The sequence below is a fragment of the Ranitomeya variabilis genome, chromosome 2 (assembly GCF_051348905.1).
Source record: "Ranitomeya variabilis isolate aRanVar5 chromosome 2, aRanVar5.hap1, whole genome shotgun sequence".
NCBI lineage: Eukaryota > Metazoa > Chordata > Amphibia > Anura > Dendrobatidae > Ranitomeya > Ranitomeya variabilis.
The window spans coordinates 279547811-279560529 of record NC_135233.1 but is presented as its reverse complement, the minus strand read 5'-3'; positions in this window follow the sequence as shown (position 1 = coordinate 279560529).

The window sequence follows — 12719 nt, the reverse complement described above, 5'->3', positions numbered from 1 at the left end:
AGGGGCACAGTATATGGCAGTGTTCGAATTACCCCATCATAACCCTCAGCAAAAGTTGTTTGTTCTGAAATATCTTCCGGATTCGGAAGAAAATCTTGATTCAAAATTGAGGAAGTTGCACCTGTATCTATCAAAAATGGAATCTCTCTCCCCCCCACATTCACCTGTATCATAGGTCTTCTAGCTGGTAGGGAAGTTTGTAACACATCGAGTCAATCTGAATCTGGTATGGGACCATCTATGATGGTAGATTTCTGCTGGTTGTCCGTTTGGGAAGGGTTATTTCTGGGAACAAATTTGCCTGACTTTATATCTGCCAACTTCTTCCTGCACTCTCTTTGGAAATGACCTGGCTTTTTACAGTAGTGGCAAGGAAAATTGTGTCTCACTCTTCCTCCTGTATTAGCTTGTGCTATTCTAACAGGCTTACGATTCTCTCTCATATCCATGACTATTCCTAAACATCGTTGTTTCACAATATTTGGTTGTTCAATTGTTCTCCAATCTGGAGTAGAGGATTTAAATTTTTCTCTGATTTTCGGATCTAGCCCCTCTATTAATTGTTTTGTAAAAAGTCTCCTTACTGAAGCATCAGTCAAATCCAATCCTTCATCCCTAAAGCTATTTTCTAGTTCTTGACTATATTCTTCAATACTTTGCCCAAATTTCTGCATAATCACACCTGTAGACCCCCTTTCCCTCTGTTTTCCTCTCATGAAAATTATTAATGCCTCTGTGAACTGGGTACCTGATGCTTCTGTCTGTAAGGCACCCCCTTCTGCCACTGGTCTATTGGGCTGTAGGTGTGTCAATAATTCCTGAAAAAGTCCGGGGGACATTTTCATTCTACATAATTCTTCCCCGTCCGCCCAGACCCCAGCATGAGTCTGCATGATTTGTTGTATATACTGCGCAAACCTTATGGGGTATTGAGTGGGATCAGGCGCATTATGCAGGAGGGACATACCCTCAGCAGGGGACCAAGGAAAGTATTGTCTGGTCTGGTGATATCTGGTGTTCATTACCCCGTCAGCACCAGGTTCCCTAAAGGGTCTTGGTACTACCCTAACAGGGGCAAGTACAGCGCCATATCTAGGTGTACCACAGGCTAGGCAATCATTTCTCCAATCTGGATTTTGTTGTCCACAGTGTGAACATTCCCATCCTCCTACCCCACCAAGATTGGGATACAAGGCTGGAAATTGTTTTCCTCCTTCTGCTCTTCCAGATGGTACAAATGATTGGGCTTTTGGATCTAGGTAAGGTGGCGGGATTATGTCACAACTTTTTCCCTTCCCCATGATCCATTTGGAAGTGTCTGGATCGTACTTCCAATTCTCCTCTTTAGCTGTTTTTGAGACCTCTATCATACAGTGTATGATTTCTTCCCACCCATTGTCTTTGATAATTCCACCTCGTTCTTTACTCAGTCTTTCCCATTCTGTACTGAACATAAGTGCTTCTGAAATTCCCAATTTTTCTCTTACCCTCCTAATCTGCCTTCTGACTATCTTTCCACATCTTTCCTGTATGATATCTGCTGCTTCCACTTGTCCTAAGACAGTTTTGGTCTGTTTATTTCCCATTTTTCTTTTTCAATATTAGCTATGACTACCCTAGGTGACGTTTGGACAACCACTTCCTCTGTTGGTGGCGTCTCGTTGCCTTCTCTCCTAGGGAGCTAAAATATTGAAGGGCTTGTCTGCTCCATTTCTTCTAATATGCAGGACGTACTTAAGTGCTATTATGCACGCAAACAGACCCAGCAACACCATACAGATCACAAAACTTTCTGTGTCAGTTAGCATACTTGTCCCAGGCTCATGATTCCGCGTCCTGGGCTCATTCTATCAAACCTTATCCAGAAATGAAGGAGGTTTAAGCACTTAATAAGAGTCAAGCATGGGCGGAGAAGAAGAACGCAACCACATGACCCAGTTAGGCTGACTTCCGTGTATAAGGCTTATACCCCAACTATTTCGGCTTATTTTTCTACGCACTTTTGCTCTTCTTTCACAACATACCACAACCTTCACACTGTTCACACACTGCCAGGGACAGGACTCATAAGTCTATACAATATGGTAACCCGAGTTTTATAGGTATCTACTCACTACTAGACTAACCCAGCGTGACACGGCTCATAGAGATCTTTCGGATAATACAGGGCAGATAAAAGAGAACTAATAATGTCTCTTACCTGGCCAGGTTTTTCAGTTCATTTGCCGTCCATTATCCCAGATCTCCGTTGTCCGTATCCGCAGGTAAATCTCGAGCAAATACTCTTTTCTCAGGTCCCTGTTCAGGCGCCAGAGAAATGTTGAGTCCTTATCTGTCCCTGGCTTCCTAACTGTAGGAATCCGAGTGAAATGACACGCAGCACAAAAGGTTGTGTGATCATATACAGGGAAAGCCCAGGAGCGCGTCTGACCCACTGAGCTCTACCCCTCCTTTTATATAGAAAAAAAGTTAAACATTTTACAGACATGCGTACAAGCGCTCATATTTCACATCCTTATACAATAACAGTCTATACTAGAGATAAGGTTCAGCTTGGTATGTAGGTAAAAGGTTACAATTACAAGAAGAAATGCGTCCATAAAAGAAAATGTCAACTTTGTTTAAGTTTCTTGAAATAAGCCAGATGCCTCAGGAGAAAGACACAATGGATTCTTTCAGTCTGATCTCCACAACGCGATCGGCTCTGCTACATAGCAGCGATCATCAGATCGCTGCTATGCAGCAGAAATGCAGGTGTGCTATGAGCGCCGACCGCAGGGTGGCGCTCACAGCAGGCCGGCATCAGTAATCATAGAGGTCTCAAGGACCTTTATGGCTACAATGCAGAAGCATCGTTGACCCCCGATCATGTGACGGGGGTTGGCGATGTGCTCATTTCCGTCCGGAAGCACCGGTTAAATGCCGCTGTCAGCGTTTGACAGCGGCATTTAACTAGTTAATAGCGGCGGGTGAATCGCGATTTCACCCGCCGCTATTGCTGGCACATGTCAGCTGTTCAAAACAGCTGACATGTCCCGGCTTTGATGCGGGCTCACCGCCGGAGCCCTGCATCAAAGCGGGGTATCTGACCTTGAACGTACTATCCCGTCTGAGGTCAGAAAGGTCATACTACTCCCCCTCTCGTTTCAGGAAGACAAGCCTCTCTATAGATCCACCACTAAACGCAAATGCGCTACATGTAATGAAAAATTGCCCTTAAAATGGGAGTAAAAATTGTGCCAACCCTGTACGGACAAAATAATCCGGGCTGAACATCCTTCACTAATTGAAGAGATACGTTCCTTGGTTAGACAGGAAGTTCAAACCTCTTTAGCCACGTTTGCCCCTCCCCTGCCGCCACCACCACCCTCACCTGGTCCATCGCTTTCTAAGAAAATAAAAATCCAGGAATACTCTGACTCAGAATCTGACGGCTCATATGCGTCATCCTCAGTTAAATGGGAAGATTTCCTACCTCATAAAACTCCTGAAATCAGAAAATACCTTTTTTCTTCTGAACATATTGAAGAATTGGTGTCCGCATTGCGGAATACTATGGGGCTAAAAGAGGAACCCATTCCTCAGACTATACAGGACGAGTTATTTGGCATACATACTGATAAACAGACTGGCTTACCCGTACATAACAATATCATTGATATGATCAATCAGGAATGGGAACTTCCAGAGAAACGGCTAACCACCCCATCAGACTTTAAACACGTTTCCTCTGGATGAAGACTTAATTAAATTGAATATCCCAAAAATAGATGTTCAGGTGGCTATTGTGGCAAAAAAGACTGCGCTGCCGTTCGAAGACTCCTCCCAGTTAAAAGATCCTTTGGATATCAAGATTGAAAGCCTACTTAAAAAAATCCTGGGAAACCTCCACTTCAGCTCTCAGGTTTAATATAGTATCTACCTGTGTAGCCAGGTCTCTCTTCTGCTGGATGGAAGAATTACAGAACCACATCTCTCAGGGAACTCCGAGAGATGATGTGTTGGACTCCTTGCCTATCTTACATAGAGCAACTGGTTTTCTTGCAGACGCCTCCATGGAATCAATCCGTGTATCCGCCAGATCCTTAGTCCAGACTAATTCAGCCAGAAGAGCACTCTGGCTCAAGATGTGGAGTGGAGATGTGACTTCTAAAATAAAATTGTGCTCCATTCCCTTTAAAGGCGACTATGTTTTCGGGCCCTCAGTAGATGATATCCTGGAAAAAGCCACGGACAGGAAAAAGACTGTTCCTGAACAGAGACCTCCCAGAAAGCGTTTCTTTTGGCCCTCCCAGGCTAAGGCCAAAGGGAAAACTGGTAGACGGAGCTATGCTAAGTTGAAACCCAAGAATATCCTTATCCCCCAGCAGCCACAGCAAGAAAAGCAATGACTCCGAACCAGTAGGGGGGAGGCTTTCGAAGTTTGTTCACAGTTGGCGGAATATCTTCAACAGCTCCTGGGTCTTAAGTGTTATCCCGCAGGGTCTTTTTATAAAGTTCGAAGCCCCCCCTCCCAGGATCCTAAGAGTCACCTCCCCTTCATCTCGGGAGACTCAAAAAAAAAGACTCAAAAATTGATGACGTCAGGGTTACAAGACTTGATAACCTCGTGAGCAATTTCTATGGTCCCAGTAAACGAACAGGGAAGGGGGCATTATTCCCGTATATTGCCTTCCGGGCAAGCCAGAATTATAATAAATCTAAAGTCTCTCAATCAATACATCACCTACCGCAAATTCAAAATGGAGTCAGTCAAATCAGCCATTCCTCTGATAGCTCCTCATTCGTATATGGCAACAATAGATCTCAAGGATGCCTACTTTCATATCCCGATACATCCTTGTCACAGGAAGTATCTGAAATTTGCGGTTCAGCTGAATCACAAGATTCTACATTTCCAGTACAATGTTCTTCCCTTCGGGATCTCCTCGGCCCCAAGGGTTTTCTCCAGTCATGGCGGAAGCAGTATCTCATATCAGGAACCAAGACGTCGGCATAGTACCTTACCTAGACGACCTTCTAATCATTGGTCCTTCCGCCGAAATTCTCAGAGGGTTTCCAGAACTCTGAACATTCTACAACTCTTGGGTTGGGGACCCAATCTAAAGAAGTCTCAACTTCTTCCATTGAAAATGATAAGATTTTTGGGGGTCCTCTTGAACTCAGCAAACCAAAAATCTTTCTTACCAGAAGATCACCAGGAGAACTTGATATCCAAAGTTCTAGACTTCAAAAAACAAAGGTCCCCCACTCTGCTGACAGCGATGTCTCTTCTAGGGTCTATGACGGCCTGCATAGTCAGTCCCGTGGGCTCAAGCCCATTCCAGAGTTCTGCAGGGGCACATTCTGGAAAACTGGAATGGAAATCCAAACTTCCTAAACAGAAGAATCTACACTCCGGGGAGAGTAAAAGCCTCCCTAACCTGGTGGGTGATCCAAACAAATCTTCTCAAAGGTGTGGTCTGGATACAAACTCCCTTGGTGACAGTAACAACAGATGCCAGTCGAAGAGGCTGGGGTGCCGTTGTATCGCAAGTCCCATTCCAGGGTCACTGGAATCAAAAAGAAAGCTCCTATTCTTCCAACCTCAGAGAATTAATGGCGGTGGAGAAGGCCCTTCTAGCTGCAAACAGTCTAATCGTAGGTCAACATGTCAGCGTATACTCAGACAACATAACGACTGTAGCCTACCTCAAACACCAGGGGAGTCCGAAATTTAACTACATGAGAGTTGTATCAAGCCGAATCTTTTGCTGAGCAGAGAAACATCTCCTCTCATCAGCAATACACCTCAAGGGGTCGGTAAATGTTCAAGCAGATCTCCTAAGTCGTCACGACTTACAACCAGGAGAATAGAGCCTGAAAACACGTTTTCAGGATGTTGACGAACAGATGGGGCCTGCCCGACATAGATCTGTTAGCTTCAAGTCGGAATGCACAGGTCGAGGCTTCTCTCTAGACCCCAGAGACAGATCTCAGGGAGTGGACGCTTTTGCCCATGCATGGAGGTTCCGGTTAGCATATGTGTTTCCTCCAATACCATTGCTTGCAAAGACCCTCCGGAAGATCCGAGACAATCAGATCCCGACTATCCTGGTAGCTCCAGCATGGCCGAAGAGGAGCTGGTACCACCTCATCATGAAATTACAAGTAGATGGTCCAGTCTTCCTACAAACATCAGACGATCTTCTTCAGGGTCCCTTTTATCACCCAAACCCCCAAATATTCAGCCTGGCTGCTGAAGCCCAGGTGTTAAGAGCTAGAGGACTCTCGGAATCAGTGATTTCCACTTTAAAAAAATCTAGGAAACCTGTCACTAACGCTATATATAGCAAAATTTGGAAAAGGTTCTCGTGGTGTCACCCTTGTAATCCTGACCCCTTCCACCCTAATACCTCTCAAATATTAGACTTTTTACAAAAAGGGCTAGAATTGGGGTTAAAGCTGAGTACTTTAAAGGTTCAGGTATCAGCCTTGAGTTCTGTCTTCGACCAAGACCTTGCAGGTCATCGTTGGATAAAAAGGTTTAGGGTCTCAGCATCAAGATATCATCCAAAACAACAAATCTTTGTACCATCATGCGACTTAAACATAGTCCTAAAAGGCCTTAGGGCTCCTCCATTTGAGCCGTTATCTTCTTGTTCCTCGCAGCTCCTGTCCTGCAAAACAGCCTTCTTAGTTGCCATATCTATCTGCCAGTGGGGGAAATACAAGCCCTTTCAATCAGGGAACCTTATCTCAGCATAAGGGACGATTCCATTGTGTTCTGACCTGATCCATGTTTTCTTTCAAAGGTGGTGTCAGAATTTCACCGATCACAGGACATAGTCCTCCCATCGTTCTGTCACAATCCTACAAATCCGGAGGAACATAGATTCCATACTTTGGATGTACGTCGCATAGTCTTATACTATATAGAACAAACTAAATCTTTCAGAATTGACCAAAATCTCTTCGTTCATTTGTCTGGCCGAAACAAAGGCAAAAAAGTAGTGAAGAATACCATTGCCAACTGGATAAAAAGGCCATAACTGAAGCATATTTAGCTCAGAATGTCGCGGTACCTGCAGGCCTAAAAGCTCATTCCACCAGATCTACTTCTGTCTCCTGGGCTGAAAGGGCTGGTGCTTCCACAGAGCAGATTTGCAGGGCTGCAACATGGTCTTCTCTACACACCTTTACTAAACATTATAGATTGGACTTCTGGTCCAACCGGGATCTAGTCTTTGGCCGGAAAGTTCTCCAGGCCGTGGTCCCTCCCTAAATACAGAATTGGTTGGCATTCCTCCTGGGCTGTCGTGGAAGGTAACTAGAGAAAATAGAATTAGACCTACCGGTAATTCGGTTTCTAGGAGCCTTCCACGACAGCATTAATTCCCTCCCGACATTCTTGGATATTTTTTCTAAGAACCTAAAAGGTAACCGATGCTTTGGTATCAGTTGTAAGTCACTGGTTAATGGGAGGTGGGAGGAGCTTTTAACCTCTTGTGCTTCCTGTCCCCCATTACAATATGGAGACAACCTCCTGGGCTGTCGTGGAAGGCTCCTAGAAACCGAATTACCGGTAGTTCTAATTCTATTTTTTGTGCACATGATGCGTTATTTTGTCCGCAAAAAAGCGCATCGCGGTAAAAAACGCAGCATGTTCATTAATTTTGTGGATTTTTTCGTTTTTCCCGCTATTTAATGCATTGGGAACCTCTGGAAAAAAACGCGTCAAAAATGCAAGAAAAACGCAGAAAAAACGCATGCGGATTTCTTGCAGAAAATGTCCGGTTTTCTTCAGGAATTTTCTGCAAGAAATCCTGACGTGTGCACATACCCTCAGGGGATAAATCGCCGAAAAAAGGAGTATTCCCTCGGGGTGATCACTTTGTGACCCCTATCACCCACATCATGCTGCCATGAAGGAGCGGCACAAGGGTTTTTGGCTGCACGCCCTGTGTCACAACTGTGTAGCCGCAGCAAAAAGGAGGTTTTCTCATCATAAGTGGGAAAGATTCCACTAGATGAAGCAAAAAAACCTGGCCAAATGGGTTAAACGCTACTGCAGTCTGAAGGAGTATAGCTTTTGGGTATGTGCAGGTGTAAGTTTTTTGTTTGTTTTTTTTTAAGTTTTTCTACCTTTTTTTCCCGCACAGCTTTGCCGCTAGAACTGCCGCATTTCCTAGTTCCACCAAAGTGAATGAGAATCCTGAAGTCTCATGCACACCTTGCTTAGTTTTTTCTTTCAGATTAGAAGCAGTTTCATATCTGTAGCATGTCTATTCTTTCAGCGTTTTCACCCTATCCAATGCATGGAGAAAAAAAATCACAAGAGAAAAACACACAAAACATGCAAGTAAAAAACATGCCATTTTTGTATACGTTTTTCCTGACAAGAAACATTTTTGATGCAGAAATGTTTTCAGCAAATACCTAACGTGTGCACATACCCCTGTGGAAATTAAGATGCATTCTTTATACATAGGCACACATATAGGAATTACAGTACACAACTATACAGACACAAACATGCATTACACGCTGTACTTATTAGTTATATACTGTGCATATATTGTACACATGTATAGTTTGTGTACAGGACTGGGCATCTATCATGTATTTTCAGTCTTATGTCATAAACCAGTACAGCCAGGGGGAGCACAGGACTATTGATGAGCGAATTTGTTCAGAAAATGATCGCCAAGCATAAATTCGGCACGAACATGGCACATTCGGATTCGTGTTCAGAAACACAAGACACATTTTATAAAATTGGTAACATTCGGTAAAAGAGCGGGAAAATATTTGTGTTGCCACAAAAGAATTTTCAGCACTTTAGCAACATTAAAGGTGGTGTATCGAGCGTTTGGCACGTGTTTGATGAGGGGTGGGGGTTTGCAGAGCTCAGTCATTCTTGTAAACAGTGTAGTGCAGCTTTTAGCACCCTATGCAGTGATGAGGCAGTGACCCAGGAAAGTTCAAATCAAAAGTTTCTTTAATGTTCAACTCACAAAAGCACAGCACACGATATCCTCCGGATCGCAGACTGGAACCATATCCCCTGAATTAGAGCCAATACATGCGCCAGTCCACCTTCGTGACCGATTGCTGTGGGCGACTGCACCGCCGTGTTAATGTTCAACTCACAGCATTACACAGTATACGATATCCTACGGATTGCAGCCGGGAACCATATTCTCTGGATTGCATCTGATAAACACGCCAGTCCACCTCTGAGACCATATGCCGTGGGCAACTGCACCGCTGTGGGTGCCAGGCCTTCCTGCTGCCTTGGCTGTTTGGCTCCGCTTGCCTGTGTTGCCTCACACAGGTGGAGCTTTGCAGAGCCAACCGCTCTGCACTTCTGCAAACACCAGACTGATTCTGACACATCTAAACCCTTTACTGCAGGAATTTTAATTAAAGAATCTGTGGCCTCCAGCCACATGGAAAACCAGGCGAGGAAGGAAATGGACTACACCACTACCATCCTGCAAAACAACAAATCCCATATATGAACATGGAAAAACAAAGGCAAACAAAGAAAATTAAAAAATAATATTTTATTTTATAGAACCAAACAATCAGTAACAATTTAACCACAAATCCATTCAACAAGATGAATCTCCATTAAAAACAACGGAGGCGGCTACAGAGCGATAGTGAAATAACAGACTTCTCTAGACCAGGTTATTCGCTTGTTCAATTAATGAATATATTTTGTGCCAGATAGAAAAATGCAACAAAAATTGGTGCCCAAAGAAAAAAAGCTACCATAAAAAATAAAGATGACAAGGCAACAATAATATAGGGAGCCACTCATACAGAGACTATGCGTAAGGTGCAAAAGTGCAAAAGACATATAGCCATATGAAGGCTTAATAGTCACCTAACATTAAACTCTATGAATACTCCTGAAATATGGCCCCATAATGTGCTATAGTGCAAATGTAATAAGAAAACATATCTGGCATCTTAATGAAACAAGAAAATCAAGCATGGAAACCCAATAAGACTTACATGAGTAAAAGCTGTGTATATCGCCTGTGCCACCACCCCGTCAGCGCCGTTTCGCCGACTAGGCTTCTTCCAAATGGGGGCAATGTAGTCCGTTTCAAAACCCATCAGGTTTTCTCAAGTCTTCCCTGGACAAATAGTATGCCCAAGACTAACACATTTTATTCCGCATTACAATCACAGCTATGCCTGTGACTGCAATGCACTCCTATGGCCTCAATACGCCTCTCATGGTCATCATTTTCATAAGTAGGTTGAAACAATCATTAACTGGAACGGAAACAGCTGAGCAGAGGCTAAAAATTTGGAGGGGAACAGCCAAACTGCAACAAAGTTGAGGTTGTGGAAGACTAATTATATCATGTTATACACCATGACAACCGTGAGCACAGCAACAATACACATGGTAGTTACACTTCATCAGAAAGGAGTCTCCCATAGAGATGAGCCAACCTTTCAAGGTTATATTCGGTTTGGTAAACCTCCAGATGTTCGCTGAACGGTTTGTGGAACATCCCCAAGCCCCATTGAATGCAGTGGGAGGCAAAACTAAGCGCATAGACAACACCTTAAGGGTGGCCAGAAAGCTTCCCAAACAGCTCAAATTAGGGGCAGAGACCATGAAAAGTTACATTAATTGACCCAGAGTACAAATAGTATAATTGAGCAGCATGGGACAGGCCTTGGACCAGCATTTCTAGATGAAACATTAATCAATAACAGATGGATGAGTGACAGGTGTAGGCCTGGTGCTCTGAGAGCCCTGCCAAATTCAGGAAATATGCATGAAGGAGACCCAACTTGAAGTCAAGTCCAAACATTTCCAAAATTTAGGGGCAGACCCGAGGAAAAGTGGCATCATTTGACCCATAGTAGAAATGTTAGAATGACACAGCAGGAGTCAGACATGGGCCATGCATGAGGTATCATGGTCTGGCCCAGCATTTAGAGCTTTGAATTCAAGTTTCTAGTAAGATGAGATGGGTGAGAGAGTGGTGTAAGTCTTCTTTGCTGGGAGCCCTGATACCTCATGCAACAGCTCAAACTGTTTTTTTGCTCAGCCACACTCAGGTGCCACAAATATCAGCTTGGTAGACCACAAATATTATAAAAATTTAAGGATAGTAACACAGGTAGTTGACTGATCAATTCACCCACAGTAGAAATTTGATAATGGCACAGCAGCAGTCAGCCATAGGCCAGGTATCAGGGTCTGGCCCAATATCTATAGGTTTTAATTTAAGTTTCAATTAAGATGAGGTGGGTGAGGGAGCAGTGTAAGCCTTCTTTGCTGGGAACCTTGATACCTCATGTAACAGCTCAAACTGGATTTTTGCTCAGTCACACTCAGGTGCCACTAACATCAGTTCTGCAGACTATTGGTAGAAAATTGTAAGGATAGTAACACAAGTAGACAGAAAAGGGCCCCTGTGCAAGAATAGTATATACCCAAGAGCTACTAAAAATGCAAAATTGCACCTGCTTTGCAGGTAGAAATGGGCCCCTTTCTTGGGCCCCTGTCCTCCCCTGAGTAGTTGACTGATGATGAATTCACCCACAGTAGAAATTTTAGAATGACACAGTAGCAGTCGTTGGCCTTGCATAAGGTATTGGGGTCTGAGCTAGCATTTAGAGATTTGAAGTTTCAATTAAGATGAGGTGGGTGAGGGAGAGGTGTAAGCCTCATTTGCTAGGAGCACTGATACTTCAGGCAACAGCTCACTGCTTTTTTGCTCAGCCAGACTCAGGTAGCAAAATATCAGCTTGATAGACCACAAATTTTATAAAAATGTAAGGCTAGTAACACAGGTAGTTGACTGAAAGTAAGTGCATGCCTGCTGGTCTGGGAGCCCTACTGCTACAGGCAATACACATAAAGGAGACCCACTTTGGAGTGCAAACATTTGAAAAAATTATTGACACACACCACTAAAGTGACATCAATTTCCCCATGAGATAAATAATATAATGGGCCTCTGACACTGCTTCCATTACAGGCAACCACCCAGATGGAGACCCAACTTGGAGTTTCCACATTTCCAAAAAATGTTTGTAACATAAGCAGCAGTAGCAACTGCAGGCACAGAAGCCACAACAAAGACGTCACAGACTGCAATAACATGAGATCAATGCAGCACACTAAAAATTACACCATCACAAAGTCTGCGACTGGGGTGCAAAAGTCATTGGAGATCCATGTCTTGTTCAACTTGATGAAAGTTAGGCAGTCTGCGCTTTCAGGGGACAGCAGGATGTGCTTATCTGTCAGGACACCACCAGCTTGGGAAGTTTCAGCAGAAGATTGGGGCCTGGAAGAAGCTATTTCTATCGGTTGCAGGTAGAGTTAATCTGATCAAAATGATACTTATGCCTCATCTCCTTTATATATTGCATAATGCTCCAGTGTGGTTGCCTCAGAGTAAATTTTATAGGATCAATACTTTAGGGATTTAATTTGAAAGGGTGGACGTGCACGCATCAAATTAGAACAACTGCAAAGGGCAAAGGATGAGGGTGGTCTGGCAGTCCCTAATCCATGGATCTATTATATAGCATCATAGATTGTAAGCTTGCGAGCAGGGCCCTCACACCTCCTGGTATCTGTTTTGAACTGTGATTATTGTTATGCTGTAATGTCTATTGTATGTACCAATCCCCTCTATAATTGTAAAGCGCTGTGGAATATGTTGGCGCTATATAAATAAAATTAGTATTAT